This window comes from Strix aluco, unplaced genomic scaffold, assembly GCF_031877795.1.
Source record: "Strix aluco isolate bStrAlu1 unplaced genomic scaffold, bStrAlu1.hap1 HAP1_SCAFFOLD_82, whole genome shotgun sequence".
NCBI lineage: Eukaryota > Metazoa > Chordata > Aves > Strigiformes > Strigidae > Strix > Strix aluco.
Genome location: NW_027436638.1, coordinates 619,349 through 626,076, shown reverse-complemented (window position 1 = coordinate 626,076; position 6,728 = coordinate 619,349). Strand labels below are relative to the sequence as shown.

Sequence of the window (6,728 nt, the reverse complement as noted above, 5' to 3'; positions counted from 1 at the left end):
GTCTTTTGTGGGGAGGGGGGGTGGGGTGAGGTCGTCGCCTGTCTTGGGGGGGGGGACGGGGTGGGGGACAACGTTGCCTCTCTTCAGGGGTGGGGGGGGGCAAGGTCGCCTGTCTTCGGGGGGGGGGATGGGCGAGGTCGTCGCATTTCGTGGGGTGGGGGGGGTGATGTCCTCTGTCTTGATGAGTGGGGGGGGTGCGCGGTGTCGCCTCTCTTGGGGGGGGGGGGGGGGGGCGCGAGGTCGTTGCCTGTCTTTGGGTGGGGCAAAGTCGTCGCTTGTGTTGGGGGGGGCGATGTCGCCTCTATTGGGGGGGGGGGGGGTGTCATCGCCTGGTTTTGGGGGCGGGGGGGTGAGGTTGTCGCCTCTCTTTGGGGGGGGGGGGGGCCGAAGTCGTCGCCTGTCGGGGGTGGGGCGTGGGCCCATGTCATCGTCTGTGTTGTGGCGGTGCTGTCGTTGTCATCTCTCTTGGGGGGGTGATGTCAGGAAGTAGTTGGCTACATGCAATAGCGATATCATTATCCTAAATGATGTGCTTTAGTTTCCTGTGAAAAACAAAAATGCTACTGGGTTCGCTTCTTTTCTAGCAAGACCACGCACGCGACCTAACTTCTAACAAAACCATGTTCTAGATAGGAGTAAAGAACAAAGCAGAATTAGATCCTATAAGATTTCCTTCTCAGAAATACCACAGGCTGCAATATAAATTATTTACTGCACATTGCCAACAATTCAGAGTGACCTTGACATTCTGACTAACTCCCGTAAGAGTCCCAAAGGACAGAATAGACAAAAAACCACGGAACTGCATGACATGTATCAGAAACTGTATGAACCAGCCTAACTAACACCTAAGTTGCTAGAACAAAAATAAATTGCAAAACATGACAAACACCCCCACAGGAGATTTATCGATAACATATGAAGGTGATCCTCTTCTCTGAAAAACTCCGGAAGAGATCTAAGCTGACGACACACGTCTTTGGGATACCAGATACCAAATAAAGACATGTGATAAGATGGAAAACAAATAGATGGCTCTGGAGCACAAAGATGGTTTCAGAAAAGGTTCTGGCAAAACGAGAGGCATTGTCACGGGGATTAGCGAGACCAAAGAAGTCTCAGGGATGCAACGAATTCAAAAGGGAATCGAACAAAGTAGAGATGTCCTCAGGGGGCTGGGGAACTGAATGGAGGTGCACCGAATGGATGGGAGGACAGAAAGACCGACTGGGGTAACAGATGCGGATGCAGGAAGGGTTCCAAATGGAAAAAAGGAGCTCAAAGAGCCCTCACGAGAGCTTGGCAATGGGAGCGGAGGAGTCCTGAGCGGGCCTTGGAGACCAAAGAAACCTTGGAGATAACAAAGGGGAACTGCAAAGGGGATTTCAACAAAGTACAGATGTCATCAGGGGATGAATGAAGGCATGCTCAACGGTTAAAAGTGTGACTCAAATTCTTCCTTGTATTCATGATACAAGTCTGGGACTTCACAATGAAAACACCAAAGTCAAACAAACAAACAAAAAAAAAAAATCATACCTTCAGCATGAAAGAGATTGCTATTACCATCTAAAGCTAGGATTTAGCCAGTGTAAGCACAACACCCAGTGTTTCCAGTGCCAAGCTCTACACTGCGTGTCAGCTGTCAGAGAGGCAAGGGGGGCTGGAGCTCGATGCGCCAACTGTCAAATCAAATAGACGAAAACACCAACTTTTCAGTTTATTTTTTAAATAAATTTCACTCATGGATGACTAGCAAGAAATGCATGTTCATACATTAACTATAAGCTATTGAACAATCCTCTCTGTTTTCTAAGTAATTTGAGTCAAACTAATGCCTTATTATGAAAGACAAGACCTACTAGATCTTTCCTCGAGATAATTTTTTGGTTGTAAGTTAGGGCATCAGTTCTGAAACACTCCTTCCTATTATGGGAGGATTTTATAGTTACCACTGCAATTAAAAAAAAAACAACAAAACCCTTTTCCCCCATAAAGTTTGTGGCTATATGGCATTCTCCTAGGAGACTTTCATAGGTCTTCGTGTTCCACAAAAGTTCTTGTCAAAGCTAAAAATTTTGATGGTGGTAGGTCAAGGCAAGGTTTCCACGATGAAATTTTCAGTGAACTTTGCCTAATGATCACTGATTTATTCCATCTTAAGAAAGAATAACTGGGGTTTTTTCCCCTTAAACATAAATGGATCCAAGGACATGTTACATCAATTTCCTTCCTTTTACAGCCAGGCAATCTCAATAAAGCTGAACTGTGAATCGTACAGTATCTGTGGTCTAAATTCAACTTAGAAATGGTTTCACCACTTCTTTTTGAAACATAGTACACATTTATCTTGGACCAGTTTGTTAATGTGTAGAAATTAATATTTTGGTTTTAACAACCAAGTCAAATATGACACTAAATCAAAATTTTTGAAAAGTACGAAGGAGGAGTTACCTGTTCACCAATTCTAACTTTACAATGAACACTGAAAATGCAGTCAGTGTGGCTGTTGCTTAACAATCACAAATTTTACAGGTGAGTCTGAAAACTAGCAGGCTCTGCTGCAAACGTTTGGTTCTCTGAGATGCTGATCTATAAAAGACCTCTAACAAACTACCGCAGCCTTAACAGACACTTAGTTTACAGTTTAACACCTGTAACAATAAAATAATTAAAACAGGACTTTCAACAACATAGGTAATGGCACATAACTTGGAATTATAAAGTGACTTTAACCCCCTACGATGACATCTTAAAAAGTATTTGGATACAGAACTTCCAAGCTCACCTTAAGAGGTCAACACATTAACTCTTAGAGAAGTCATTCGCCGTTGACAAACCTTGTACTACTCACCCTTAAGACTCACTGCAGTATCAGTTACATTAACTATGAAAAACACATCTCCTTGTCTTTCCAATGAACTGTTCCATTTGAAGTTTTTGACAGCCAAGATACACGGGAAGTGAAAAGAAAGTGAAAGTCAGTCAGCATTGTTCAACATCATTTTAATCTCCACCAAGGGAAAATAATATAAACATGTTAACACAAACAGAAAATGTTTTGGAAAAGACCATATGGTACTATGACAGGGTTTTAGTTTATAGAAATGTAATTTATAATTTTATAAAAAATATATGAAAGAATAACATCTTTCAGTAACATCAGACAGTATAGAAAAAATAAATCTCAACATTAGTTGTACTCTGATGGTCCTTCTAGTAAGAAATTTAAAAGTGCTTTTCAATAACAGCGTTACAACTCAAGATTCGTGCAATATGTCAAATCTGTTTTAAAGCAGATATTTATAGCAATTATGCAAGTTCTTACAATCAACAAAGCCCAATCTAAAAATTAACACTAAGTGAGGTAAGTATTCTAATTAGAATTAAACATTCCTTAAACAGCTTACACACCAATTCTACTGCAAGGAAAATAGTGGTGCTCCTTCATAGAAAGGCTCAAACCTAAATATGACGTGAAACTTACACTACAAACCAGTGAATACTTGGAATTTAAAAAAGCTCTTGAAAAATATACAGTTTAGTATGTTTACAACCCAATGCTACAAACAGTACCTAATGCAAAATATACCAGCTTAAATAAACCCAAACTTTACAGTTAGTGTACTGAATTTGCTTTTGAATACACTATTTTGTTCCGAAGTCCTCCTAGAAGCTCCCATATAAAGTTAGCACATTAACTTAATGTAGAAATTTCACTGTATTTTTATCTGTAAATATGAACAATTTGGTTACAAACTATGACTGCAACTATGAGTACCGTTACTCTTCAGGCAAGTGAAAAACACAGCACTAGTTGGGGGGAAAAAAAAAAAAAATCAAGATTTACTCTTCCCTGTTTTATACATGACAAGCTGGCAATAATAAAAGATACCCTATAGTTCTACAGGTTTTCTGCAGGAATTTGCAGAACTCTAAAACCAGTTTTCATTTTATTGTAGTTTCTTTACTCTGTGATTTACAAGTAACTATTGCCTTTTATATGCAGGAGGCAAAAACTAGACTGCTAATGCTGAGCCCTTATGGCTCATTTGCATATGGAGCCAAAGGCAGTTCATATTTTATTTCTCAAGGTGTTTATAAGCAGGATTTAAGTCACTATCAACAACAGGAATAAAGTATAAATTAATGAACTTTCATTCTAATAGGCTATGGCTTAAAAGGCTACCAACTGAACTGTTTTTTATAGTATTGCACTGAACTTTAGTATTGAACTGACAGTTGAAGCCCGCACAGAACCCATTTTATAAAAATATTGCAATAAAAAAAGCAATCAATAAAATGCAGTATCTAAAAAAAATGCCAGTAGTTTAGTCCTTTCTCCCACCACAGTCTGAACTGCATCATCTGAAATAGGTCTGGGACAGTCTTTGGATACCAGCTACAAGTTCTTTCAACATAACAGACAACCCATAACAATAAGAGAAGCAATCAGAGTTTTCTACAGTAATATTATAAACTGAAAGACAGTACCCCTGAGTGTATGTCTCAAATACCTTAGAAGGACTTGTTGCCTTTGCTCAAGATAGCTTCAGAAATTAGACACAATTATTCTGTGACTGCATATTATCTCTACTCTGTTATTTTACTGGCACGTTGAGTCCTTTTTAAATATGTTATATTAACCCTGATAACGATGTGGAGACTTCCTGCTCCTAAACCAGGAAGCTGCTTCCTAAAATGCAGTAAGTTGTCATTGCAGTGACAAGTTGCTTAAGGCTTTAGTAGAGTCTCTAATCATCTGTTCTACCTTGGGATTTCCAGCTCCACTGGTTGCCAGCTCCTTGTCAATAAGCCCCAGGTCAGGCAAGTCGGGGATGGAATCGGCAACAATCCTCACTGTCCTCTTCTGGTCACCTCCAGGTGTTCCCATCAGGATTGGGATTCTGCGGCTTCTGGCAGCCTCGAACACAACTTCACCTCTCTTCACAATTCCCTGTGAATTTACAACAGTTAAAAAAAAAGTAGTGATACAAATACAGTATTTTAGTTCTAGCCTGTAGTTTACAAATATGTACTGAACGCTTGATAACGGATTAAGCCCTACATTTTACAAGGCAAATAAAAAAATCATTTAGAAGTCCTGTTAGCAGATTTACATGCACAATCATTAAAAAAAAAGGGAAAATCAGCAAATCAAAAATCCCTGAATTGGTTTTAGAGGACACAACAGATGTATAAATTTAGTATAAATTCCTAGAAGAATTCTTGCTTAAAAGCCATAAAGTCTGACTACAAAGTTTAGAATTACTCACCCTATTTTACAGGTGAGGAATTGAGACTAAGAAAGATCGTCTGAATTCAAAGTGCTTTAGTTTGTGCTCAACTTGCATAGCACCCTCTGACAAGTTTAGCAATTTGATCCAAGATTTCACAAACCTACAGAAGAACCAAAAATTCAAATCAGAGTTTACATGTTCACAATCGCTAGCTGAATTCTAAGCTTTCAGTTTCTTTAATAAAAAGGCTAATACTGAAAGAATCTATGGCTGAAGGGGGAGTTGCAGAATATAAGTATGGTAAATCCATAAAAAGGAAAATAAATTCTAAATAACCTCTTACTAATAGAGAAAGGTATGGAATTGAAAAGTAACAAAGGTTGCTGACCAAGAGATACTGTACTGTCATTGAACCCATACAACAGAAGACTTTGAGCCTCTTGGATTTCAAGTACATGTGGGGAAAATAATTCAGAAATAAGTGAAAACAGAATTCAAATCTACTTCTGTGGAAAAAGTAGAAGCAGAGAGTCCCAGAGATACATAGGAGGCATAAATAATCCATTACAGCTCCTCAAAAACAAAAGACTAACAACATAATAGACAACTGTTTACAACGGACAGCTCAAAATTTAAATAACATCAAAAGCGGGACAAAGGGAAAGGGATTAAAATACAATCAAAAACAAAAAAATTAAGGAAGCAGAGCAAAAGCGTTACAACAAAATGAATATGCGCTACTCTGACTGGTTAGAGGAGGACTGTTAATACATCAAGAAATATTACCCTGCCATTAAAAAAAATTAGACCACAAACAAATGGTAGAAGGAAAGAATAAAATTCAAATGTAGCTGAAAAAATATTTTGTAAAACCATACAACAGTAATGGGTTTTGTATAGTTTGACACAGCCCTGTAAAAGAACAATGAGAATAAGGAATAATAACTGAAAAATAAGAGAAAGGGAACTGAAGAATTATCTTAGGAACAGATCCTTAAAGGAAGTAACAGCACTACAGAATGAGCCGTGTGTCCCTTGGGAACCATGGCGGGAGGCAGCAGACATGGTACCACACAAGGACTGGAAGCAGTCACCGTTCACAGGAGCCTGACCGCCTCATCCCTGCTCCAGCATCTTTAGTGGCTGAGCCTGGACGAGCTGAGGGGAAAACATGCGGGCTTATTCCAGCATCTGCCTGTTACCAAGAAAGAAAATACATCAGGTGACAATGACAGCCCGACACCATTCCCACTTACAAACAAAGGGAGACTTACCTGCTACACCTCAAGTTTTCTGGCTATAGCCTCAAGCACCAAGAAACTATCACTCATAGCACTCTGAGGAGGCATAATTTTGAGTAGAATTAACCCTGTGGCGTCCATCTTGCCATTTTATTCCCAAGAACTGAATCTCCTGTGCTGGTCCCTTGATCTTGCTTTTCTTTATGGCAAACCCAGCTCTCAGAAGAATCTCAATTACTTTTCGTCC

At 39.5% G+C, this 6,728-nt stretch overlaps 1 long non-coding RNA gene across 1 annotated transcript; it reads right to left on the bottom strand.

Annotated features, from left to right (window-relative positions):
* Window positions 1-1,146: 1,146 nt before the first annotated feature.
* On the bottom strand, window positions 1,147-6,405 carry LOC141919092 (uncharacterized). The gene is made up of 4 exons (XR_012621873.1): window positions 5,277-6,405; window positions 4,772-4,957; window positions 2,855-2,922; window positions 1,147-1,682 (listed from the first exon to the last, which is right to left on the bottom strand). It is a non-coding gene; the product is annotated as an uncharacterized LOC141919092 (long non-coding RNA).
* Window positions 6,406-6,728: the final 323 nt, after the last annotated feature.